The following is a 27078-nucleotide window of genomic DNA, read 5'->3' as shown; positions in this document are numbered from 1 at the left end:
TTATTTTGTTGATTCACGCCATGTGTTTATTATTTACGAGTCGATGAGCGAGTACGATAAGAGGATGAATTTTTTTCACCACTGGTTGAATGCGCGCCGCAGCGTTTACCCCTTTCGCATTTATACGAGTACAAGTACGAATACGAGTAACCCTTAATTCGATTCTGAAATGATATCGAACTCGAAACAACTTTTCGAGCTGCACGATAGGTTTAGGTACCTTGTACACGGAATTTTAAATCATGTCTGACTTGTACGAGTATATTCGTATGCATAGGTACCCGTAGGTTGACTAACTCTACGACGACTCACTCGCATATTTTGGCTTCGTATATGGTATGACCTAACCAGCGTGCATGATGGTGAAAAAAATAACTAATCTAATGTGGACAGATGGCTATTCAAAATGGTCGTTCTAGTTATATTTTAATTTTTTTTATCAAGAGGTAATAATCTAGGATGGAATATTGTTTAATTCAACTTGACTACCGAGGCAAAGAGAGAGAGACAGACAGAGACCATTAGGAAGGGGAAGTGGTATAGAAATTTATTCATTTTTTTGTCACTGTCATGTGCGTGTAATTGGACGTGGTCATTTAGAGTTAACCTAAGTTTGTTTAATATTATGGTGGCTGGTTCGTGGTGGTTTTTTGGCCCGCGTGATATCGTGTGTAATAAATCTATCGTAAGTTCGAAAAGTCTACTGAAACAGTATTGAAATTGAAGCCTCAAAATGTCGGAGAGTAGAGAAGGAAAAGGAGGGGTGGAGGGAGGAGGAGGAGGAGAAAGAGAAGGAGAATGAGGGGGCAGAGGAGGACACAGGCTTATTCAGTAATTTGGTTAATCATCTGAAGTGAAAATTTCAATTCAACGTTTGATTGAAGGAATTTTAAAAACTAGACTTCTTGGCAATTGTATCAAAAAAATGCAAATAGAACTTTCTGCGATAGTTTTTATGAAAAAATCGTCTGATTTTTATCAGGTGATTTTCTCGAATGTTTCGCCAAAAAGGAGGGGTAATAGTCCGGCATATGACAATAGGAGTAATAGCACCCCCCCCCCGCCGATCCTCCGGGACAACTTTTTTCTTAAAGGGGACATCCTAAGGAACATTTTAAAGCAAACTTGCCAAAAAAAAAAGTTGGCCTTAGTTACAAAATGGCGGCCATTTTGATTGACAGGTCAGCCGGAATCGCAGATTTTGCGTTTTAACATAGGACTTGCACGAACTTTTTCAAACTTTACAAAGGTAGATCGAAAGATCATGCAAAAATTTATCACCTGTCAAAATTTCAAGTGCTAAAGTGCATTTTTCGATTTTTGGTGAATTTTTGAAAATCGAATTTAGATCAAAAATGAGGGAAACAAATTAAAATTTTACCAAATTGACCAAGAAAGCTGAAATTTGGGATATACCCTATTTTCGACATGCCAAATCGATTGAAAACGGTTTCCACCCGTTTTGAGCAGTTCTGGAGCCTCCAGCAGATTTTTGAAACTCGAAATTCCCACAAAATTCCATCAAATTGGAGTTGTAAAGCTAAAATTTATTTTAAAAACTAATTTCAATACGCTACGAAGTACTGCAGGTGAATTTCAAGTCGTTTTGGATCCTCCAACGACTTTTTTAAAATTACTGGAGCCTCCAGTAGATTTTCGAAACTTTAAATTTTCACAAAATTTCATCAAATGGAGATGGAAAGCTGAAATTTACTCTACACTCCAATTTTAACACCCTCTGAAGACGACTTCAAGTGGGTTCAGGTAATTTTAGGGCCTCCAGCGACTTTTTTGAAAATTACTGGAGCCTCCAGTAGATTTTCGAAACTTAAAATTTCCCCAAAATTTCATCAAATGGAGATGGAAAGCTGAAATCTATTCTACACTCCAATTTTAACACCCTTGAAGACGACTTCAGGTGGGTTCAAGTAATTTTAGGGCCTCCAGCGACTTTTTGTGAAAATTACTGGAGCCTCCAGCAGATTTTTGAAGGTTTAAATTTTTACAAAATTTCACCAAATGGAGATGGAAAGCTGAAATTTACTCTACACTCCAATTTTAACACCCTCTGAAGACGACATCAGGTGGGTTCAAGTCATTTTAGGGTCTCCAGTGATTTTTTTGAAAATTACTGGAGCCTCCAATAGATTTTTGAAACTTCAAATTTCCCCAACATTAATTTATCAAATAGAGTTGGCAAGCTGAAATTTACTTCGCAGACTACATGGTGGTTTCAAATGATTTTGAAGCTTCCAGCTACTTTTAGGAAATTTCAATTTTACAAAAAAACGTCATACAACATTTCAAAAAGTTGCTGGAGGCTCCAAAACGACTTGAAATTTACCAGCAGTCAACTGCGTGGCGTATTGAAATTAGTTTGCAGAATGAATTTCGACTCTCCTTCTTAGTTTGATGAAATTTTGCGAAAATTTCAAGTTTCAAAAATCTACTGGAGGCTCCAGTAATTTTAAAAAAGTCGTTGGAGGATCCAAAACGACTTGAAATTCACCTGCAGTACTTCGTAGCGTATTGAAATTAGTTTTTAAAATAAATTTTAGCTTTACAACTCCAATTTGATGGAATTTTGTGGGAATTTCGAGTTTCAAAAATCTGCTGGAGGCTCCAGAACTGCTCAAAACGGGTTGAAACCGTTCTCAATCGATTTGGCATGTCGAAAATAGGGTATATCCCAAATTTCAGCTTTCTTGGTCAATTTGGTAAAATTTTAATTTGTTTCCCTCATTTTTGATCTAAATTCGATTTTCAAAAATTCACCAAAAATCGAAAAATGCACTTTAGCACTTGAAATTTTGACAGGTGATAAATTTTTGCATGATTTTTCGATCTACCTTTGTAAAGTTTGAAAAAGTTCGTGCAAGTCCTATGTTAAAACGCAAAATCTGCGATTCCGGCTGACCTGTCAATCAAAATGGCCGCCATTTTGTAAGTAAGGCCAACTTTTTTTTTGGCAAATTTACTTTAAAATGTTCCTTAGGATGTCCCCTTTAAGAAAAAAGTTGTCCCGGAGGATCGGCGGTGCGGGGGGTGCAATTACTCCTATTGTCATATGCCGGACTATAAGGGTGAACAACATTCAGTCACGCTAAAATTTTTCAACACTCCAAAATGTCTTTTTTTCAAAGACAATAGAAAATAATTTTTAAGAGAATCAAATTCTAGGAAAAGAAAAAAACGAATAACTAATTTTTAATTTTGATTGAACAAATGGAGAAAAGCAGGACTTTTTCGTGGAATTATTGTTTATCACTTAGAAATTGTATCGAAAAAGTTGGATTTCTTCGGAATTTGCTTGAAACAAGATTTTTAACGAGAATTTTTTTTTTTAATATTTCACTGAGGGTGAGAGGAAGAGATAAAAATTCATTTTAAACAAAATTTTCAATTCAAAAGAGTTACATTTTCAAATGGAACTGCCGTAGAAAAAATGAAGAAAGTAAAAATTCTAGAAAAATATTTGTAATGGAATGAACAGAAAATTTGAAGTCTGTTGGAAATTTTACGAACAAAATTGACCTTTTTTTTGCAATTTCATTCAAAGAGTAGGATTTTGTTGTAATTTTGACCAAAAAAAACAAGACTTTCTCATAGTTTTGTCACAAAAACTAAGATTTTCTTAGGTGCATTTTTAAAAAAATGTTTCACTAAGAGAAGGGGGAGGGGAGGAGTCGGTTGAGTTGACATTATTATTCAAGTCAATACTTCTTCTGGTCCAAATTCTTGTATTTTTGAACAGAACTGAAAAAAAAATTGATAAGAGAAGAAAATACCTATTAAGCCTTTCAAAATTTGATCTAAAAACGAAAACGGCAGAATTGCTCGTATAATTTTTAATTTTTGCAACAAATTAGGATTTTTAGCAGAAAAATTTTTCATATCATTGAAATTTTTGAAAGATGGAACGAGAAGGACTCAAAATTGATCCAAGTCGAGGTTTTTCAAAAACATTTTTACTTCCCAAAAGAACTAAAAAGCTTGAAAAAAAAAATCGGATATTCTGAATAAAGAGGCAAATATAAGTCAAATTTCAAAATTTGATTTAAAGAAGGGAAATTGGATTTAATTTTGATTTAAAAAATACGATTTTTGGCAGAAAAAAATTAAGATGATTAGATTTTTCATTGGGGGGGGGGGGCAGGGAGGAAATAGGACGAGAATGATCAAAAATTTATCCTAATAGATATTTTTCAGATCAAAGTTTTTTTCATTTTTTAAAAGAACCGACAAAAAAATATTGGAAAAAATCCGAAATTCTGAAAGAAGAAGGAAAATTTCAGGAATTTACTTTCAATTTTGCCGAAAAGAAGGATTTTTATCAGGAAAATTTTTTCAAAAAATGGATCAAAGTTTATTCATACTTTTTTTTTTTTAAAAAAAGAAAAAAAAATCGAGAATACTTTTAAAAATCTAAACTTTTGAAAACAGAAAAGAATGAATCAAAAACTTTAGTGTTTAATTTAAAAAACGGAAAACAGGAAGAGTTATTTGCCTGCTTATAGTGCTTATTTGTAATATTTTGGCAAATGTGGGAGTTTTGAAGAGGTACATATTTTAAATATTTTACAGGAAGGAAAAAAATTAGAAAAATTCAGTTTTATTGAAACAAACGAAAAAAGTAGGACTTTTTAGCAGTTTGGCGATTTAGAAAGACAATAGTATGTATGTTAGTTGAAGCAAGATAACCAGGACTATTGAGCAGTCTCCTCCCTTCACTCCAACAAAGCTAAAAACTAGATAAGTAACGCTCATGTTACACGTTTTTTGTTTTTCAATTTTCAAGAAACTTGAAGGACTAGTAAAGGGCTGCTGGAGGGATCAAATCATAAAAAATGTACATTTTTGGCCAAAATTTTGGGGCTTGCTAACCCCCTCCCCTCCCTCGTTCTTTATGATTTTTGCGAATCTAATGACAAAAAATTAATTATTTTAAATACACAGCAGGTACTTATTACAAAAATTGTATGTTCCTGGATTTTTTTCAAAAAAGTTGAACTTTGAACTTTTAAAATTTTTGAAATTCCTTTCAGTCACATTTAAAACGTTCGTTAATCGAATTTCGAAATCAGGAAAAATGACCAGAAATTTCAGCTGTTTTGAAAGTTGAAAAAACACCCCACCTGCCACAAAGATAGTTGGGAGGCCAATTATAACGTTTTTCCTTCTTTCCTAATGCGAGAAACCCATGAAAAAAATGTCGAGCTAAATCGAAAGACACGTGATCAATCAATCCTAATTCTATACCAAGCACTTCATCTAAAACACATTTGCCAGTTGCCCTGATCTAAAAAAAAAATCATTCAATATCGCGATATGTAATCGATATCGATGTAATTCGATCCGCAAATATAGAACCTCCTGCGTGAACCCTTTTCCAAAGATCTTTATCTCTACTAGGTATAGCTACCTCATCAACAATCACAAATCCAACCATACGATTCGTTTCAAATCACTGCACACGAATCTGCCCTCCTGCTCAGCGTTCGCTTTTCAAACCACTGGTTAAAATACTACACATACATACTAATATGTACAAGCCAAATTTACGCGACGAGCAACAAGAGTACCTATATATATAGATGGTGCCAGACGGGGGTAGCAAATTGAATTGTCAACGTCAACCATACAAGGGGTAATTGTCGGCAATCTGGACGAGGGTTATAGTATAAAAACTAGTATAGTATGCGCCATGCGACTCGACGGACATAGTACTACGTGAACAAGGGTGAAGAAAATATCTGTCAATAGGAGTTTTCCTAACTCGTTATTAACTTGATCGTCGTCGACCACGAGGTATACGAGTGTGTGTAGGGATTTTTCACGTGGCTCGAATTGGGCACTGGCAGATAAAGAGGTGTAAAGGGGTGGAGGAGAGTCGAGAAGAGTGTACTAATAATACTTATAATAACGTATCCGACGACTGTGACCATTTTCACGTGGCTAATAGTTTGGTGGTGTGGTAAAATTATACGTGAATATGTGCACGGTTCGATGTGACATTTAAATGACAGCGTATCCGATATGCTACCTATTTTACGGTGAAAAAGTTTATTTAACATGATCGTCGGACGATGTCGATTTCGTATGGGTCTATTTTACTCGATAATCTGTTTCATGTAGGAGTAAGTACATAAACATACGTGTGATGAAAAAAAAAAAAAAAATGACACTACTTACCACTGAAAATATTTGCTGGAAGACATTTTTGAAGCGTGTGGAAAATTTTCGATGAGCTGAAGGTGATACAATGAGCGTAGATTCATTGGCGATCAACATTGTAATATCTGAAAATAGCACGCAGAGCGTTAAATTTAGGTTTGAATAAACAGTCTAATTGATTTTGTCAATAATTTGGTAGTCCAGGAAAGGGGGCTCATTGGGAAAAGTGAGGTAGAAAGCTGAATTTTGGTATACTGGTCCATTTTTCAGTGCTAAACACGAATCTGAGGTGTCATTTTACGTCTCTGGTGAGCGTTTTCCCCTATTGTGGATCTAGGCCATCCAAATTTAGTTTTTAGCCTGTAACTCCTCAAAAATTTAGTCATTACAAATTATGATTTTTCGTTCATATCTCATTTGATTTCACTGATATGGAAAAATTACATAAGCTTATTGTAGCTTCTAGTGGTTAACAAGTCCCAGAATTTTGGGCCAAAATCTAATTTTTTTTGATTTGATCCCTCCAGCAGCCTTCCATTAGTCTTTCAAATTTCTTGAAAATTGAAAAAACCGTAAGACATGCGCGTTTAGATTTTTAGAAACGCTGAATACGAATAGCAGTTTGTTTCAAACATTTTACCTCTTCGAAAGTTCCACATTTTGGCCTGAATTTGTGGGATAGAGAGTGAGTGAGTCGGTAAGAAGAAAAGAAAGGTGAGGAGGCTGAAAACTTCAAACCTTTAGAAAATGCAGTTAGACTGCTTTCAGAAACCTACCAAATACACAATATTAATATCAATCTTCTGAGCCAATCAAACAATGTTCTAATGATGAAGCGATGAAAATAGAGGTTTGAACGTTAAAACCCAAAAAAGATTCATCAGAAGCGCCCATCAAATCAATTTTTTGCGTTAAATTTACTATAGAAAGTCCTACTTTCTAGTCAAAATTGCCAACAAATCCCAATTTTTCACCAAAAATCATGACTTTTGTCAAAATTTCAAAAAAAGTTTCGGTTTTTGCAAGATTTAAGAAAATCCTGACTTTCTTAGGATTTCAAAAAAGGCTCGATTTTTGTCAGAATTTTGAAAAAGTTTCCATTTTCTAATCAGAAATTTTTAAAAATCCTGATTTTTTGCCCATAAATTGAAAAAAAGGCCAAATTTTAGTCGAGTTTCCAGAAAAGTCAAGATTTTTTGCCAGAAATTTAAAATAGCTATGGTTTTTTGCCAGAGTCAAAAAAGTCCTGATTGTTTTTCAAGATTTTTAAAGAGTCGTGATTTTTTTCAGAAATAAAAACTCTCGATTTTCAGCTTGAGTTCGAAAAAAGTCCTGATTTCTGCCAAAAATGCAAAAAAAAAGTCTCGATTTTCTAATCAGAGATTTCAAGAAGTACTGATTTTTTGCCAGAAATTTGCTTGAAAGAGCCACAGCATTTTGCCAGAGTCAAGAAAGTCTTAATTTTATGCCCAAAATCATGATTTTTGTCAAAATTTTAAAAAAAGTCTTGGATTTTGCAAAATTTGAAAAAATTCTAATTTTTTTAGGATCTTAAAAAAGTCCTGAATTTTCCCAGAAATTTTAAATAGTTTCCATTTTCTAACCAGTAATTTTGAAAAGGCCTGATTTTTTGCCATAAAATGAAAAAAAGTCCAGATTTTATAGTCGAGTTTTCAAAGATTTCTTGCCAGACATTCAAAGTAGCCACGGTTTTTTGTCAGAGTCAAGAATTTCTCGATTGTTTTTCGAATTTAAAATGATTCATGATTTTTGTCAGAAAGAAAAACTTTTGATTTTTCAGCTTGAGTTCGTAGAAAGTCCTTATTTTTTCCAGAAATGCGAAAAAGTCTCTATTTTCAAACGAGAGATTTCAAGAAGTCCTGATTTTTTACCAAAAATTAATAAAAGGCTTAATTCTAGCCAAGAAACATTGTTTTTAATCCTATTTTTTTTGCCAGAAATTCGAGAAAATTTTGCTTTTTAAGCGAGAAATTCTAAAAAGCCTCGACTTTTTGCCAAAAATTTGAAGAAATTTCGGATTTTTATCAGAAATTTAAAAACGCCTCAATTCTGAAATCGACTTGATTTTTTTCAGAAGTTTTAACAAATAGGGTAATCTAGGCTCATTTTTATCAACGTTTGAAAAAAAAATTCTGATTTTTTTTCAACAATTCAAAAAAATTTTAATCTTTTCAGCTTGAGAAAATTTTGGTTTTCAAGCAAGAGATTCAAAAAAAAACTTCTGACTTTTTTCAATTTTTTTTCTGGACTTTTGATAAATACTCGTAGGTCACAACTTTTATCAGAAATTTAAAAAAAGTCACGAGGGGGAGGGAGGCGGATTTTTTTTACACGTTCGTCAACAAATTGGTAAAATATCTCAAAAATGCAAAAAATTTTATTTTTTAGACAGCATTACAAAATTATACCCCATAAAGTTGGGAAGCCAACAAGGGAACGTCTCAAAGTGTTCGCCTCAAATTTTGGGGAAAACGTGGTCTAAAACCCCCATAACCGAAAATTCAGATTCCCAAATTCATTTTTCGATTTTTGGCGAATTTTTGAAGATTCAAAATTGACGACTTTTGACAAAGTATAATGTAAGTATGCTTTTTTTAAAAAAAGGAATTTTTTTATTCTGCAAAAATTATGAAAATCAGTCCTGAAATTATTCACCTCCCTCGCACCAAAATTCACGATCTAAGGCTATTCTGGACCCTCCAGCGTGATTTTCGATTCCTCCGCGATTTCAAAATCCAGAATACGTTGAAATCAATTCGGAGCAGCTAAAAATCGAGATTTGACTTTTCCACGACCTGTTTAAAGAAATCACCCACATTTGAGCCGATTTCCGGGAACATGTACCCTGAGTATGTTTTCGTGACCAAAATATTTTTAGTATGATAGGAGGGTGAGCGGAGAATTCTGGCCAAAAAAAATGCATTTAAGGTGTCCCTCAGGAAATTGGCTCAAATAGATACGAGTAAATCCTTCAAATAGGTCGATGATAAGCCAAAACCCAAAACTCGATTTTCAGCTGCCCAATTGATTTAATTTTCCATGCATCTGCAAAAATTTTGAAATCCTGGAGAAATAGAAAATCACGCTGGAAGCTGCAGAATGGGTTCAAGTGTTGAATTTCGAATCGGGGAGGGGGGGTTGGTTGGTTTTCAGCCATTCGTGCGAATTGAAAAAGTTTCCCTGTAAGTCAAAACAGAAAAATTTGCAACTTTTTTCCGATCAATTTTCTGGTAAAAGAAAAAAAAATGCAACTTGAGGTACGTACGTTTGGAAATCAGTCTAAATGTGAATAAGTTCTTTAAACAGTTGAGGATAAGTCACAACTCGATTTTTAGATGCCCAAATTGAATTGCACGCCTTCTGGAAAAAAATTTTGAATCTAGGAGAAATCGAAAATCGCGCTGGAGATTCCACACTGACTGAATTCAGAACTAATTTCTACAGTTTTTAAAATTCACCAGAAATGGTCGATATTGAAACTTCAAAAATTCGCCAAAAATTGAACAATCAACTTGAGCGGCTGAAATTTTAGTTTTGAGGGACATCAGATCACGTTTGCTAGTTTATCAATTTCAATGGTAGGTATATTTTTCACTGGAAACCACTTCACTGAGTAGTCCCCCCTCCCCCCCACATTAATCTAGAAACAGGAGCATTTCACTTATCTTACCCGTGAATACCCTTTTTAATTGAAGAAAAATTTAAAATCAATATCATGCACCCTGAAGAGCATTTATCAACCTTTATAATATGTAGGTAGGTATGTACAAATAAGTATTTCTATTACGCAGCCTTTGCCTCGGGGTCATTCCATGTCAACTCAACCAACGTTTTTGAGTCATGTCTTTCGATTTCGCTCAAATTTTTTTTACAATATAAACCCACCCAGTAAGTAAGAACCCCGCAATTAGTTTGGTCCCAGCCCCCTCAGGGGGTGGGTGGGGGGAGGCTTCCATTATTTTCACATTGTCTCGAGGTACTCAACTTGAGCAGCCCATTCCTCCAAAACTATGATACTTTGATCAAAACTGATTTCACAGTTCAAAAGGGCATTGCATTTAAAACTTTTTAAGCATTTTAAAATTTTTGTAGTGGGAGAAAATTTTACATTTTCTCCCACCTATACTGGGAGAAAATTATTTATTTTCTGTCGCTTATGCTGGGAGAAAATTATACCCGAAAAAACCTCCCACCTATACTGTGAGAAATTTATTTCAGTCGCTTTACTGGGAGAAAAATAATCTGTCCCTTAGGCGATGGAATTTTTCTCAGTCGCTTAAATGGGAACTTATTTTTCTGTCCCCTTGGGTGACGGAGTTTAGTGACCATTTATTATGTAAATGACCATGCCGCGAGCATTTTCCATCTCTACAATTCCAATTGACCAATTAAAACCCTTTATTAATCGAATATCGCCGATGCTACGCGAATATATCCTCGTATTTCCGGTGGTGGCGCCTAGTTTTCCACCATTTCCGCATCAGCGACCAATCAAAAGCGAGTATTTCACGAATATCGCCGAATACGCTCGATTACGACGCGAATACAACGCTAGCCGCGGATCTTGGCGCCACCGGAAGTCTACAACGCGTGCGCCACTTATCCTACCCTCTCACCTACCCGATAACGACTATATAATGCCGTGTAAAGCACAGAAGTACTGCCGGTTTCCTGTTAACTTCTTCTCGCTCGGTTCAGCCGTCACAGTCCCAGGAAGAAGTGAGGGACCATGCCAAGTGCTACTTCTCGCTGGGTGCTAGACACCCTCGCGGTCCCAGGAAGTATGCCTAGTCCCTGTTCCCTCCGTTTCCCTCCCTTGGCCCTATTTCAGGTTCTACCCAAAGAAGAGAACTGGATCCAAATCAAGTCCTGTAAATATGAGATGCTAGAGATGGTGCATCATCCCGTCCCTATCATGCCAATAAATACTTCGACAAGAAATGGATTTGAACATGAGACTCTGTTATTATCATGGCCATACGTGGTAATTCCTATTCCCTTGGATATAATGGTAATTATTCTGTCCGTCTTGAATTACCATCGAAATATGGCACCAAAGATAGTCGTTTTGGCCCTTTATTTTCCTTTTTTTCCCAAATCACACCCTATTGGATAAGTTTATTGGATAAGTTATTGGATAAGTACCCGGCATTGCGCACCCTGCCATTTATTGGATAAGTACCCGGCGATGTCCCATTCCGCCATTTATTGGATAAGTTATTGGATAAGTCAAACCCCGGCGACGTCCCATTCCGCCATTTATTGGATAAGTTATTGGATAAGAAAAACCCCCAAACCAACAAAAAGTCCACAAGACAACAACAAAAATCTACAATTTTCTACTTTTAGATGAAATATATTATTCCCTATATAATTCCATGTCACAAGTTCTTTTATTTATTGACTTTTATCTTCATTGACCTATGGTAATATTGACGAGCAAATATTGAGTACGTCCCCGAAGATCTATAATTCCATCAATACTCGAGGTAAGTATAAATCCCTACAGATGCCCCCACTTAGATACGCAATCGTGTCTAAGTCCCTCAGAGAAAAATGCAACAAGTTGAATATTCCCAAATATTCACCCCCCAATTTTATTGCTCCAGATCGAGTATTTTGACACTCGATTGAAACAAATATTCCAATTTGAACGTCCAATGATCTTCGAATAATATTACAAGCATATTTCCCCATAACAGGCATCTTTGCATTGTGTCCCCACGTAAATATAAATAAATTTAAACCTTGGGAGGGAACCCCCTAAGGCCCTTGATACAAACGACCCTGAGAACCCCAATGAGCTAGTCAACGAATCGAGCGAGATATCAATTACAATCACTCTAACCACACCATTATAATAGTAACCAAAACAAGGAGAGTGCTTAATAGGATATCCAGTGCCGCAAAGTAGGTATATGTAGGTCGAATAGCTCCTTTTAGAGGTCCGGCAGATCCTATATTTATACAGAAATAATCTTCAAAAGTTCATCTCGACCAGGAGGTTGAGGATTTTGAGACTTTTGCAAGAAATTCAAAAACCATAAATCAAAAAATTTAATTTTTTGTTTTATGTTAGTTTTTGAAATTTTCTCCCCCCACATTTTCAAAAGTTGAAAGTTAAACTTTCAAATTGAAAGTTCAAATTTCAAATTGAAAATTCAAATTTCAAAATGGCGCTGTCAGTGGGAGCTACCATTTAAAATTCTGAAAAAATTTCCATAGATGTACCTTTTGATGCTTTTTTGAAATATTTAAGTATCAAGATGGGATCTCTGAATGGAGGGGGAGCACCCCACCCCCAATTTTGGGTGAAACTTTCGAAAGAAAATCTGCGGCATGTGATATGTCGAATTCTATGTTTTTGGTGACACTGAACACGAATATGACGTCAGATTTTTGATAGGACCCCATCCACGGCCCCCAGCACCTCCCCAAAGGGGGTGACCCCCAAAAAAATGGTTACATTCGTGTGACACATGAAATACATAGTATGTCTTCGATATCGCTGAACACGAATATTGCCCTAGTTTTTCGAATCGACTTCACCCATGGCCCCTAGAGCCTCAACCAATAGGTAAAAGTCCAAAAAAATTGTTGGGGGCCGCGGATGGAGTCATTGAGGTCCAATCACAAATCTGACGTCATATTCGTGTTCAGCGTCACCAAAAACATACTATTCCATGTGTCACACGAACAAAACGCTTTTTTGAAATTTTACCCCCTTTAGGGAGGTGCTGGGGGCCGTGGATGGGGTCCTATCAAAAATCTGACGTCCTATTCGTGTTCTGCAGCGTCACCAAAAACATAGAATTCGATACATCACATCCCCCAGATTCTCTTTCGAAAGTTTCACCCAAAATTGGGGGTGGGGTGCTCCCCCTCCATTGAGAGATCCCATCTTGAAACTTGATATTTCAAAAAAACATCAAAAGGTACATCTATGGAAATTTTTTCAGAATTTTAAATGGTAGCTCCCACTTACAGCGCCATTTTGAAATTTGAACTTTCAATTTGAAAGTTTAACTTTCAACTTTTGAAAATTTCAAAATTCGCAAAAAGTTTTAAATGCAATGCCCTTTTGAACTGTGAAATCAGTTTTGATCAAAGTATCATAGTTTTGGAGGAATGGGCTGCAGAAGTTGAGTACCTCGAGACAATGTGAAAATAATGGAAGCCTCCCCCCACCCACCCCCTGAGGGGGCTCGAACCAAACTAATTGCGGGGTTCTTACTTACTGGGTGGGTATACATATATTGCAAACAAAAATTTGAGCGAAATCGAAAGACATGACTTTCAAAATTGCTTTTTTTTGGTTGAGTTGACATGGAATGACCCCTCGCGAACATATCCAAATTGCTTATCACGTTCTGTTCTTACCGTTCAAATTTTACACAACTTTTACACGTAGGTATATAGCTCATAGCTCCCCGTTGAAAAAAAAGACTCAACATCGCTAGACTATTCCAACTCTCGAGAAACAGTCGCTAAAAAATTTGGTCGAGAAAAAAAATACATCTTCATTTTACCCGTCAGTCGAAATCGAACGTTTAAAAGTATTTTTTATTGACCCTATGGAAAATAATAATTTATGTAGAAGCCATCCTCGAAACCGTCATAACGAACAGTCGCCCGTATAAAACGTCTGTGTGCATGAACCAAAAGTTGGGCAATTTTTCACTCTGGAACACGGTTTCGAGTGGGTCCATTCCCATTCTATGTCCATCGTCGTCGTGAAACTTATGCAATTTTTCAATCACTCGGGAATACGCTGCTGAATGTTTCTTCGAGTCCAGAGAGTTTTTTTTTTATGGCGAAAATACCCGACATGGAAATATTATGCAACTTTTTATTGACTCAAGACGCACGTACCTATACCTACACATCGAGTTCCCAATTTTTGACCGTTACCAAGTCCGGCTGCCAACGAAATACCACGATAACTTATCATTCGCTAGTGTGTATTAATTTGCCGAATCGTTTCCATTCTATACAAGGGCAAGGTGCAGCTGGAGAAATGAGCTTTTTTAGGCGAAAAGTTACGCAATTTATCTTTTTTCTCCCCTCCTTTGTTGGAATATTGTGCGATTATTGCAGCTTCGCACGATAAGTTGCATTCGATGCATTTTCAGGCGTCCAGTTGCATAATCACGTCTGGCAGGAGAAATGTAAATTTTCGAGGCAGAAGTGAAACAAGCAGGCTAGTTTTCGATGAAATATGTTTCATTTTTTTGTACACTTACACGCAGAGTAATTGAGAAATTATAAATGATGCCCCTAGTATACACAATTTGACACGCACGTGAATGGAAAATACTCGTATCGCCTGGTTTGGTTTTTGCAAGGGTTAGCAGGGTTTTTCAAACTGCACGGAATATTATTTAAATGGACTCGTTTGGGTCGGAGCTCGGCCAGGGCCAGGTAATTTTTGCTAAACCGTTCGAAATTGCCGGAATTCTTCGCAGGTTGTTGTAATAATTTCTCGATAAAATCAGAACAACAACAGCGATGTAGTAGATTGTAGGTGTAAAGCAAAAAGGAAGGGGAAAGTGTCGAAACAACGCAGCGAGCCTATCTAACGGATGTTGTTCAAATATTTAAATTTTCCACCGTTAATTTATACGGTTTAGCGGAATAATTCGCGCGTTTAATTGATACTTTAATAATAATTCTCGCCCCGTTGAAATATTTTTCCTAATAGTTGAAATTAATTCGAAAATCGTAGCGGAAGAAAAAAAAAACACTTTTCATCGCTATTTCGAGAAACGCGCTTATTATCGTAATTTTTTTCCCTAATAATAAACATAAACTCGACGAAAGAAGTAGGGAGAGAAAAAAAGGTTATCGAGCGATTAAACGTATTTATTTATAAGAAATTAAAAATTTTAAAAACGTCTACAGCAATAATTCGCGCCAGTAAATCGCTCAGCAATAGCAGCGATGAGAAAGTTTCTCAAAAATAAATTACGCTAACAAACGGACGAAGAAAAGTTTTCTTCGACGAATCCAACTTTATATTTACTTAGTTTAAACTTTCAGCAGCGAACCGAAACGAAAACAAATTTTTTCAATCATAATCGGTAAATCTCCAACTTCTTGTCAAACATACAAAAGCCCTCTAACTGTAATAAAGAATTTATTGGTTTATATACGAGTTCAGTATACGGGCGTATAAAACAACTTTCCGAAGGCGGTATGTTTTTCGATACAAATTATTTGATACTTGGATGTTGTACGAGTATAGAGTAGGATCTATCTTACTTCGACAATTTTTCTTTGCCAATTTCCAATTCCTCTACCGATATTTCTAAACAATTTTCGCCCCACTATTTCGGCGCGGCAGCATCTGTAAAAGTTGGGCCTTCACTTTTAATTTAGTACAAATCACTCGAATAGAAATATATAAAGTTGAAGACGCGAGAAGAGGAGAAGAAAAAGAAAAAATACTCGTATTTCATCTTCCATTTTCTCGACTCGATATATACTAAAAGTTTTTTCAAAGAAAAAACAACTCCGAGTTTGATTTATGTAGCGCAACTTTTTTTCGTGTGTTTTTTTCTTCGTTTTTTCGTTTTTGCTTTTTTCTTTTCTTTTTACTTATATATTATTTTTTAAAAAAATAAATTACGTATAATTTTAAACTGATACGAAGATAAAATACAGATAAATCAGTTGCACGATGACGTACGAGGGTAATAACCACTGCTTAATTGAATCCGTATTTATATTAGATTTGGATTTATATACCCGATTTTTTGGAAGTCGCATTTAATAACGAGCGAATTTTTTCTGAAATTTTTTTTCCTTTTTTGGCAAATGATACAAGTAATGTGGTTGGAAGTATTTTAACGCGACGATTGTACGATAAATTGTTATATTTTTTTATGATCTTTCGAATAAGGTTTGGTTCCCTTCAAATTGGAGGTGGACATTTTGAGACGCTCTTTTTTTTATTTTTAGACCGAATTTGATTTTATAAATTCACCACAAGTACAAAAATGCACTTTGGTTCCAGAAATTTTGGCTGGTAATGAATGTATTTTTACATGCTCTTTCAATGTAGCTATATGTCTAGTCCAAACATTTTTCTGTCGTTTTGGATACCTCCCTTGGGGCGGAAAATGTTCAAAATTGATATATCCTCGAGTCTTTTTCTTATTTTTTGTTTTTGTTGAAAATTTCACTTTCAAAATTTAAAAAAAAAGACGAACAAATTTTCTAATCGTTTTTCCAAAAAAATCACCGCGTAAACACTTATTTAATAGGTATGAAAATTTCAAAAATAATCTCACAATGTGATTCGAGGAGAAACTCACAGAAATAATGTACCCACTTTGAAGGGTAGAGATCTAAAAATACTGCAGAAAAAATGTAGGTTTCCTGACAAATTAAACCATCTCTTTTCTGCAGGGTTTTCAGATCATTAAAAATAAAAATGAAAAATAACTTGATTAGGACAGTACGTGTATCTACATGGAGGTAAGAAACCCGTTTAAATTTTTTTTTCAACTTTTGCATAACTTACAACACAAAAATAGTTTAATTTTTGACCCATACAAAAGTTGGGTAACAATTTTTAAAATGTGAAAAAATTTCAAATAATGGATGTAACATGATCGATTATCACCATAAATTTTTTTTCAAGAAGTTTTATTGAATTTCAACACAAATGTCAGAACTTGGGTTCAAGTCAGGGATTCCTTCTGCAGACTTTTGAGGTCCACCCATACATGTTTTTGTAGAACCCCCCCCCCTATTTTGGTTGGACAAAAGTGTGGAAAAGATCTTCCAGCTCATCTCCCACATGAATGAGAACAAAATTTTTGGAAAGATCACGATGGAAAACCATCATACCGTGATCAACATTCCAGCTGCCCTAATTGACTCTATTTGACTCTTTGTTTATACAAGATAATTTTTGGTGAATTACAGGTAAATAATTTCGGGTAACTTTCTAGTATTTCTTGGTAAATTACAAATAATTTCTGTTTCTGACAAATTACGAGTAATTTTGATAAAATAGGGTAATTTCTGGTAAATTACGGGTAATTTCTGGTAAATAACGAGTAATTTCTGGTAAATAACGAGTAATTTCTGGTAAATTACGGGTAATTTTTGGTAATTACGGGTAATATCTGGTAAATTTTGGGTAATTTCTGGTAAATTATGGGTAATTCTGGTAAACTACGGGTAATTTCTGGTAAAATTCAGGTAATTTCTGGTAAATTACGAGTAATTTTTAGTAAATTACAAGTAATTTCTGGTATAAGTAATTTCTTTACAAGTAATTTCTGGTAAATTACAAGTAATTTCTGGTAAATTACAAGTAATTTCTGGTAAATTACAAGTAATTTCTGGTAAATTACAAGTAATTTCTGGTAAATTACAAGTAATTTCTGGTAAATTACAAGTAATTTCTGGTAAATTACAAGTAATTTCTGGTAAATTACAAGTAATTTCTGGTAAATTACAAGTAATTTATGGTAAAATACAAGTAATTTATGGTAAATAAGTAATTTATGGTAAATTACCCGTAATTTCCGGTAAGTTACGGGTAATTTCTGGTAAGTTACAGGTAATTTCTGCAAATTACGGGTAATTTTTGGTAAATTACGGGTAATTCTTGGTAAATTACGCGTATTTTTTGGTAAATTACGGGTAATTTTTGGTAAATTACGGGTAATTTCCGGTAAGTTACGGGTAATTTCTGGTAAGTTACAGGTAATTTCTGGTAAGTTACAGGTAATTTCTGCAAATTACGCGTAATTTCTGCAAATTACGGGTAATTTTTGGTAAATTACGGGTAATTCTTGGTAAGCTACTAGTAATTTTTGGAAAATTACTGGTAATTTTTGATAAATTACTGGTAATTTTTGGTTAATCACTTGTAATTTTTGGAAAATTATCAACAGTATTTGGCAAACAACAGGTATTTTTTGGTAAATTACCGGAAATTTTTAGTAAGGTATGGGTAATTTTTGGTTAATTGAAAGTGTTTAATAAACTACAGATAATTTCTGGTAAATTATGGGTAATTTCTGGTAAATTACAGGTAGTTTTTGGCAAGCTAAAAGTGATTTTTGGAAAATTACAGGTGATTTTTGGTAGATAACTGGAAATTTTTAGTAAAGTAGGAGTAATTTTTAGCAAAGTATGGGTAATTTTTGTTAAATTACGGGTAATTTTTGGTGAATTACGGGTAATTTTTGGTGAATTACGGGTAATTTCTGGTAAATTATGGGTAATTTTTGGTAAATTACAGGTATTTCTTGGTGAATTACAAGTGATTTCTGGTAAATTATGGGTAATCTCTGGTAAATTACGGGTATTTCTTGGTGAGTTACTAGTGATTTTTTTGTAAATTACGGGTAATTTTTGGTAAATTACTAAAAATTGTCAGTAAAGTACGAGTAATTTTTGGTTGATTACGGGTAACTTTTGGTGAATTACTGGTTATTTCTGGTGAATTACGGGTAATTTCTGGTAAATTACAGGTATTTTTTGGTGAATTACTAGTGGTTTTTGGTAAATTATGGGTAATTTTTGGTAAATTACAGGTATTTCTTGGTGAGTTACAAGTGATTTTTATGTAAATTACGGGTAATTTTTGGTTAATTATGGGTAGTGTTTAGTAAATTAAGTACGGGTAATTTTTGGTAAAGAATTTGTATATTCTTTATTTTATTTTATTTTATTTTATTTTTTTATTTTACAATTTAGGTCTCTCCAACAGCTAAGTTATGGGTAATTTTTGGTCAATTACTAGTGATTAAAAGTACAGGTGAGTTTTGATAAATTACTGAAGTACCTATACTAGTGATTTGGCGCGCACATTACTTATTTTTTGTAAATTTCATGTGATATTGGTATCTAAAATACACATAAACATAAGGGTAGAGGCACCAAATATGGACCACTTTTTTTTGGAGGATTGCCACTTGAAAACTATAGGAGGTAGAAACCTCCGCAAAGGCTTAAAATGAAGTTCCATCCTTCCACCAACACTGTACAAAACTTCAGGGGTGATGGTCAACTTTAAGTATGTTTTTTTTATTGTTGAGTGATGAGTGTCAAAATGACAGTTCGAAATTTTGGACGCCTAATATGGACCACCTATAAAATTTCAAAATAAACATACTTTCACATTTTTCAAAAGGTCATATTTATTTGTAGAAATGAACAAAAAAACTTATTCTAAGCAGTTCAGGTTAATTTTGAATATTTTTTTCAAATTGTTGAATGACGAGTGTCAAAATGACAGTTCAAAATTTTGGACGTCTAATAAGGACCACCTAAAGAATAATTTCAAAATAAACATATTTTTACGTTTCAAAACATCATATTTATTAGTAGAAATGAACAAAAAAAAGTATTTCAAGCATTCCCTTTTTCAGCGGCTGTAAAAAATGAGTAAAAAATTCAATATCACAGGTGGTCCATATTAGCGCACCCCATAAAAAAAAACTTTGCACCAAAAATTTCTGTACATACCCTCATTTTTAGCAAAAACTGATCACTTCAGCAGAAACTACATCCTTTTTTGATATTATAAACATCAATGCCATTTAGAAAATTACACCACATATATATTTTAATAAAAGTTGAAAAACACACTGAAAAAATTTTTCAGTGTCTCAAAACAGTTTTTTGTAAATTTCTCAGCGAGTTTTGTCTTTACAGTTGTAATTTTTGTCTCATTCGTTTTTTTGATGAAAAATACATCAGAATATATTTTTTCCTGACAGATTGCGCTAATTACCAATGAGAACGGGCGCTGGTCCATATTGCGGACTGGTCCATAATTGGTGCCCTTACCCTTACCTATTCCTTTTGTATGGATTTTGCAAAACTGAAACTTTGAATTTCAAAAATCTGTTTTTTTTTTTACAAAAATCTAAATCAGATTTCATCAACCTGGATGTTATTTTTTTACCAGGTTTCGAATAGAAATGTAGTGGAATTTTGACTAATTAGCAAAAATCATAAACACCTACAAAATTACCAATCCACCTGAGAAATGCTCCCAAAAAGTGTAATTTTTTCTCCAGGTACATACCCAAGTACATATATCTTTCGGTCAAACTATTCTAAGCGTGAAAAACTATACCGTATGAAATAAGCTTCAAAAGTTCACTTGTCTGTATCCATTTTCGTAACGCTTTAATTTCGTTCTCGGGTATAAAAGTTAATATAAGTTTTGAAAATGTTACTTGCTCGGTGAGTACTGAACCGTGACCAGTTACGCGTTTTATGTAAATCACACTTTGGAAGGTAAACGGCGTTACACCTTTACTTTTCTAGCACCGAACAGTTTACAAGATAAGGGGTTGTGGAATATTGTGCAGCATATAAATGGGCCATAATTTCACGAAAACCTCTGCACTGTTGATTCATAACTTTTCCATGCGATTATATTAGCGAATTTACTTTAGCTTATGATTTATTTAGCGTTTTTTTTCTTTTTCTTACTCTTCTTACTCTTCTCTCTTTTAATATGTTGTTTCCGCGCGTGCACCAAAAATATACGATTGCGTTTTTCCATTTGCAATTTTCTCCTTTAGATTTAATTTCGTCGTGTTTTCGATTAAAAACTTTATCGTCGAGGTCTAGGTTTTTTTTCTGCTTTTCTTGTTTACGTTTGCCGGGGTCTTTATTTTTTATGCACTCGTTGCGAGAAGATGAACCGAATTTATATATAAGATGAAGATTGGCGAACAGAATATAAAATTGTACGGTAAAGCGATAAAATTATATTTCTATCGGAAGTTGGTTCTGATAGTAAATATGACGTTATGGACTGTATATAAGGGTGCAGCTTGTTCTCTATCGTCTCCGTCGTCCGACGACTTTCTCTCTGCAGTTGTCGAAAAGTTTTGATAAAATTACAAATAAAACTTGGTAAAAAGTTTAACGTCATTTCATATGTTTCCCTATCGTGTATTAATTTTTCCGCAACATCTTATACGCTCTGCTATGCTCTCGCTTGCTGTGTGCTCTGTTCGCCTATACGGTTTTTATTTCTTTTCGCCTTTTATTCATTTTCAATTAAACACACGTTTCGATAGAAAAGGCTCCACGTATCGTAAAAATACTCTTTTTCATTTAATCAACTGTCTCGATAGTTTTGAGCCTTTTTCGAAACCAATTCCACGGACAAATCTTTTCAAATACGAGCACACCCATTTTTGTAATGAGTTGATATATTTTCCGAGTGATTGGTGCGCAACTTTTTTCTTTTTACGAGGAGGTGATTGAGCTACTCGTATGGGTCGCATTGAACGATACTGAGGTTATGAATTTAGTTTTCGTTTTTAGGTGTGAGGGAAGAAAATGCCATTCCTTTAATTATTGAGGAATCAATTTGAGGAAAATGGGAAAAACGTTTTTTCATAACTTATGAAAATTTAAGAAAAATTGAGGGAGCCTCCTGAATAGTCTAAAACCCCAAAATCAAATTTTCAGCTGCCCAAGTTCATTTTTCGATTTTTGGCGAATTTTTGAAAATTCAAAATTGACTGTTTTTGGTGATTTATGCTTTTTTTTAAAAAAATACGTACTTGATGGTAAAAATAAATCCCAAAACTAATATCAATCACCCAAATCGGCCAAATCCGAATTTCACCATTTCCAGCCATTCTGGAGCCTCCAGCGAGATTTTCAATTTCTCCAGAATTTTGAATTTGCTCCAGAAGGCGTGAATATGCAGTTGGGCAGCTAAAAATCCAGTCGACCTGTTTAACGAGTTTATCGACATTTGAGCCGATTTTGAGAGTGACACCACAAAAGTGGTTTTTTGACCAGCTTTTTTTAAAAATTCAAAAATTCAAAAAATCAAAAGTTTCCCGTTTGCGTGGAAGTTTTCGAAATTCGCGCGAATCGCTGTATTTTGTCCAAAACTAACCCCCCAAATTCAAATTTCCCAACTTCCAGGCGTTCTGGAGCCTCCAGCGCAATTTTTCAATTTCTCCAGAATTTTGAATTTGCTCCAGAAGGCGTGAATATGCAGTTGGGCAGCTAAAAATCGAGTTGTGTTCTATACTCGACCTTTTTAACCAGTTTATTCACATTTGAGTCGATTTTGGGAGTGACACCTCAAGAGTGGTTTTTTGACCAGCTTTTTTTAAAATTAAAAAATCCAAGAAATCAAGTTTACTCCCATATTCGGCTCAAATGTGGATAAACTCGTTGAACAGGTCGAGTATAGAACACAACTCGATTTTTAGCTGCCCAACTGCATATTCACGCCTTCTGGAGCAAATTCAAAATTCTGGAGAAATTGAAAAATTGCGCTGGAGGCTCCAGAACGCCTGGAAGTTGTAAAATTTGAATGTGGGAAGTTAGTTTTGGACAAAATACAGCGATTCGAGCGAATTTCAAAAACTTCCACGCAAACGGGAAACTTTTGATTTTTTCGATTTTTCAATTTTGAAAAAAGCTGGTCAAAAAACCACTTTTGAGGTGTCACTCTCAAAATCGGCTCAAATGTGGATAAACTCGGTAAGCAGGTCGAGTGTAATACACAACTCGATTTTTAGCTGCCCAACTGCATATTCACGCATTCTGGAGCAAATTCAAAATTCTGGAGAAATTGAAAAATCGCGCTGGATGCTCCAGAATGGCTGGAAATGGTGAAATTCGGATTTGGGTAATTGATATTAGTTTTGGGATTCATTTTTACCATTTTTACTGATCAAGTATGCACTTTAAAAAAAAAGCATAAATCGCCAAAAACGGTCAATTTTGAATTTTCAAAAATTCGCCAAAAATCGAAAAATGTATGCTCTTTCCAAAAATCTCGGTCCCGTTCAAATCGGAGTGTGACACCTCTGGGAACATGTGAATGTACGCTTCCGATTTGAACGGAACGGCGATTTTTAAACAGAAAATTGTTTGAAACCTACAAAATCAAAATTTCAGCTAATTAAATTATTTTTCAATTTTTAGTGAATTTTTGAAAGTTTAAAATTGGCGGTTTTCGACGATTTATGCTTTTCTTTAAAGATGCATTCCTATCAAGAGTGGGCAGAATTGCGTGAAAACTGATTCAAAACACAAATCACGAATCATCTTCAATTTTGGCCACTTGAACCACTTCGAATCACCAATCTGGAGAATCATTGAATTAAAGGGGGGGGGGGGAATGACTCGAATCAGGAACGCGAATCGTTGAAATTTTTGAATCACGAATCATTACTTCATTTTGGCGATTCTAATCATTGAATCCTAAGAATCGCTTTAAAAATGATTCGAATCACGAATCGCGAATTTTCCGATTCACACTTATTCAATAAAAATTATGGAAATAACTAGTATTCCTGAAACTAATATGTACTTATCAACTTCTAAGTTAAGCGATTTGCACAATTTCTGACCATTCAGGAACTTTCAGGGCGATTTTGGATTTCTTCAGGATTTTGAAAATTTTTCCAGGCAATGTTGAAGTTAATTTTGGCAGCTAAAAATCAAGTTGTGGCTTATTTCAACTGTTTGAGAGGTTTATTCACATTTGAGACGAATAATTCTAGACGGACACCTCAAATGCGTTTCTTAACCAGAACATTTACAGGGGTACTTTTACAACTTATCAGCTCCGATCGATCTGAAATTTGCCTGCCTCTCGAAAGACAAATATTCAAGATCTTTCGGCCTCACTTGGGCCAATTCTCTTTTCTTTTTCAAAATCAAAATCCCAAAAAAAAAAAAAAAATTCCAATTCTAAAATTTTATAGAGCCAAAAAATGACCGACTTGCATTTGAAAAAAACATTGTTTGTTAGTTCTTTCAAAATACAAGTTTTCAAAAGTTTTGCTCTGGCCTGTTCTCTTTTCTTTTTTTTTTTTTTTAAATTCAACTTCCTCAAAAAACATCGTTTTTAAAATCCTTGAAATAAACTGTTTTAGAACAAAAAAAATTCACATTTTGCATCCCCCTCCGAAAATCCAAAACTGGAAATAAAATTTTTTTATAAGTCCTGTAAATGTGATACCAATCGGCAAAATTGGTATTTTTTCACCTAAATTAGTCGGTAAATTTTCAGTCAGACACTCCCCCCTCCTTCTATTCACAAAAACCCGCTATGTAAAATTCAAAATTTTTAATATTTGCAACAAATTAATTAAGTAAGACTTCGTTTACCTCCTAAAATCGACCCTCTGAATCGATAGCCATCAGATAGAATTAAACTATCAGTTGTCGAAGTTGATTACAATGCCTTCCCATGCGTTTTAAAATTGCTGGAAAAAATTCAACTTTTTCTAGAGACTCTAGATCGTTTCGAAAACAGTGCCAATCGTTTCGGAGAAGGTCGAGTTGAGGGCATAGACGACGTTTTGATCAACGTGTTGCAAAAATTGACGATTTTGGGATTTTTCCAACGAGATTTTTCAGCAACTTGTAAAAAAATTAATACACTTTTCAATTCGTCACCTCAAATTTGCTAATGGATTCAGAAGATCGAACATATGTACATCACTGATGATCGATTGAAACGCCTACTGGAGCGATTAGTAAAAGGTGCTGGAGAAAATAGAACTTCTGCTTGAGGCTCCAGATCGCGACACTGTGTTTCAAATTTTCATCTCCGTGTTTGCTCTTTTCGTAGGAAACATTCAAACAGGCTATTTTCGTCATTTTTAGAAATTCGCCCACAATTGATAGTTGAATTAACTTTGGCAGCTGAAAATTTGATTCTGGGGTCTAGGTGACGTGCTCTTTCAGTGAGCCGAATTTCAGCTCGATCGGAGTTTACGAGTTGTAAAAGTAAAAGGTTCCTTTGAACTGTAAGCAAAATAAAATCTTTCGTGTTTTTCTGTTGATGATGGGTACATTTTTTCAAATTGGAAAAAACCTCAGTTAAAAAGTCCCAAAAATATAAATTTATAAAAGAAATGCCAATTTCATCCGGGTTTGGAAGGGTTAGGGATGATTGAGCGATCAGCGAATTTTTTCAGACAAGTTTTTTACCACGATGATCAACTATGTATTACCAGTTCACTTCAAAATCTCAACCGGAGCTGATTCATCCTTCGAGGGTTACGTGATAAGGGTCAGGGAAATACGAATTGGAAATTTTGGTCAATGTTACGGATTATGGTTCTGGCTTAAGTTAAATTTGAGCAGATGGTAAAAATCACTGGCATAATTTTTTAAAAATTTAACGCGCTTGTTTAAAGTATAAATTGTATAGCATATTGAGATGTTGGAAAATGAAAAAAATAAAAATAAATACGTATTGTAACGATAAATTACTTCGCATTTGATCGCACATCTTGCTTTGATTGTTCAAATGTGATTTATAGGTACTCGTACAACGTAAATCGTTGAGAAAAATCAATAAATTATTTTTTACCTACGTATGAAGACATTCGGCGTTTACCAATACCACATCTAAGTAAATAAGCACTTCACTATCCATCACTTTGGTTTTTAATGGTATTCTTTAGTTGTTTTTTCGCTGTTTTATACGTACAATCGATCGTAGTCGTACCCACTACAGGTAGGTAAACCATATAGTAATCTGACTCGTATCAATAGATTTTTGCTTAAAACAGAGAAATGCGTTCCATACAAATTCTTTTCAAGATCTTCTACATCTTGGTCATCATTTTGATGATGGGTGAGTTTTTTTTATTCGTAATTATGATACCCCTCTAAAACACAGCTTTGAAGTTAATAATTTTTAGCCGTTCATGGTCACCAATGTCCCACGTTGCAACAACTCTTCAATAAGGAAAGTGAGTATAAGTACGGTAACTAGTAATGCGCGAGTGCGATTAATAATGTTTGGAAAAGTATCGCTAAAAAATTAACATTTGAAAAATAGGTAGGTACCTGATAAAATACTACATAAATGTACCTATGTTTTTTTCTCTACAGCGGGTGTAAGATGGAGTGATCCGTTAGTGACAAAATCAAATTAATCGGTAAAATTGGTATAATGTTGCTTTTTCCTTGGTTCATGAGATATAATTATAAGTGAAGATCCATTAAATATAAAACAAAATTTTGAATGTACATACAATTAATTTTTTTCAACGTTAAATCTGTTAAAATGCACCATTTCTAAAATCTTTTCGCGTTTTTTTACAAATCGAATTCGAATTGTTACCTATTATTTTAAGTGACTTGCCGTTTTTGTAAACTTTAATCTTTTTTTTTCACTCCGAATTTTTCGCTAATAATTTTCAACGTTTACCAATTTTCTCAATTCTATTTCTTCTGTTTTGGTAAATTTAAGTATGCGTAGGTATTAGATTAAAATATAAAAAAATAAATTTCAGTTGATGCGATAATCTTTTGTTTTGTTTTTGTTACTTCTTGTGATACGAGTATTTCTGAAACTGAGTAAATACATATTTTGGAATACAGCGGTGACTGTATTTTTCAGTTCTAAAAATCATATTTTTCGATGTTTTGGCGTAATTATTAGATAATAGATACTTGCGAATATGCGAAAATAAAAAATACTTTCTGAACGCGAATTCGCGAAAAATTGTCAATTTTCAACCGCTCAGTGGAACTCTGTAAGTGGCTTCGTTTTTTAGAATCTACACGGAGGAAACATCTTCGAAACTGGAACATTTTCTCCAAAACCGGTTGGACGAGACCTAACTACTCAGCGGCGCAGGAAACATGATTTTTACGAAAATGCTCCTCAAGAAGCACCATCCAGAGATTGGATTTTTTTCAAAATGAATTTAAACTTGAAAAAAACAATCTCTACCAATTAAAGAGCCTTTCAGGATAAGATAGTGAAATCGGCACTTTCTCCGATTTGGTTGAAACTCACACAAAATGTTAGTTTGGATGTAAAACCATCCCAAAAAAATTTTTGAGCCGACCCCCCCACCTCAAACTTTTACACAAAATAGTCACTAGGTAGGT

General features: G+C 34.4%; 1 protein-coding gene and 1 long non-coding RNA gene across 2 annotated transcripts in view; one reads left to right on the top strand and one right to left on the bottom strand.

Moving 5' to 3' along the window:
• The window catches only part of LOC135834409 (uncharacterized), a 532193-nt gene that overhangs the window by 417004 nt on the left and 88111 nt on the right, over positions 1-27078 (bottom strand). The window contains exon 3 of the mRNA XM_065348275.1: positions 6193-6299. The gene's annotated coding sequence lies outside the window, so the exon portion shown is untranslated. The remainder of the gene's footprint in view (positions 1-6192; positions 6300-27078) is intronic.
• LOC135838217 (uncharacterized) lies at positions 25655-26245 on the top strand. The gene is made up of 3 exons (XR_010557337.1): positions 25655-25810; positions 25878-25928; positions 26071-26245. It is a non-coding gene; the product is annotated as an uncharacterized LOC135838217 (long non-coding RNA).

The sequence above is a fragment of the Planococcus citri genome, chromosome 2 (assembly GCF_950023065.1).
Source record: "Planococcus citri chromosome 2, ihPlaCitr1.1, whole genome shotgun sequence".
Classification (NCBI taxonomy): Eukaryota; Metazoa; Arthropoda; class Insecta; order Hemiptera; family Pseudococcidae; genus Planococcus; species Planococcus citri.
Note: the sequence above shows the minus strand (reverse complement) of the source record. Positions and strands in the feature narration are given on the sequence as shown.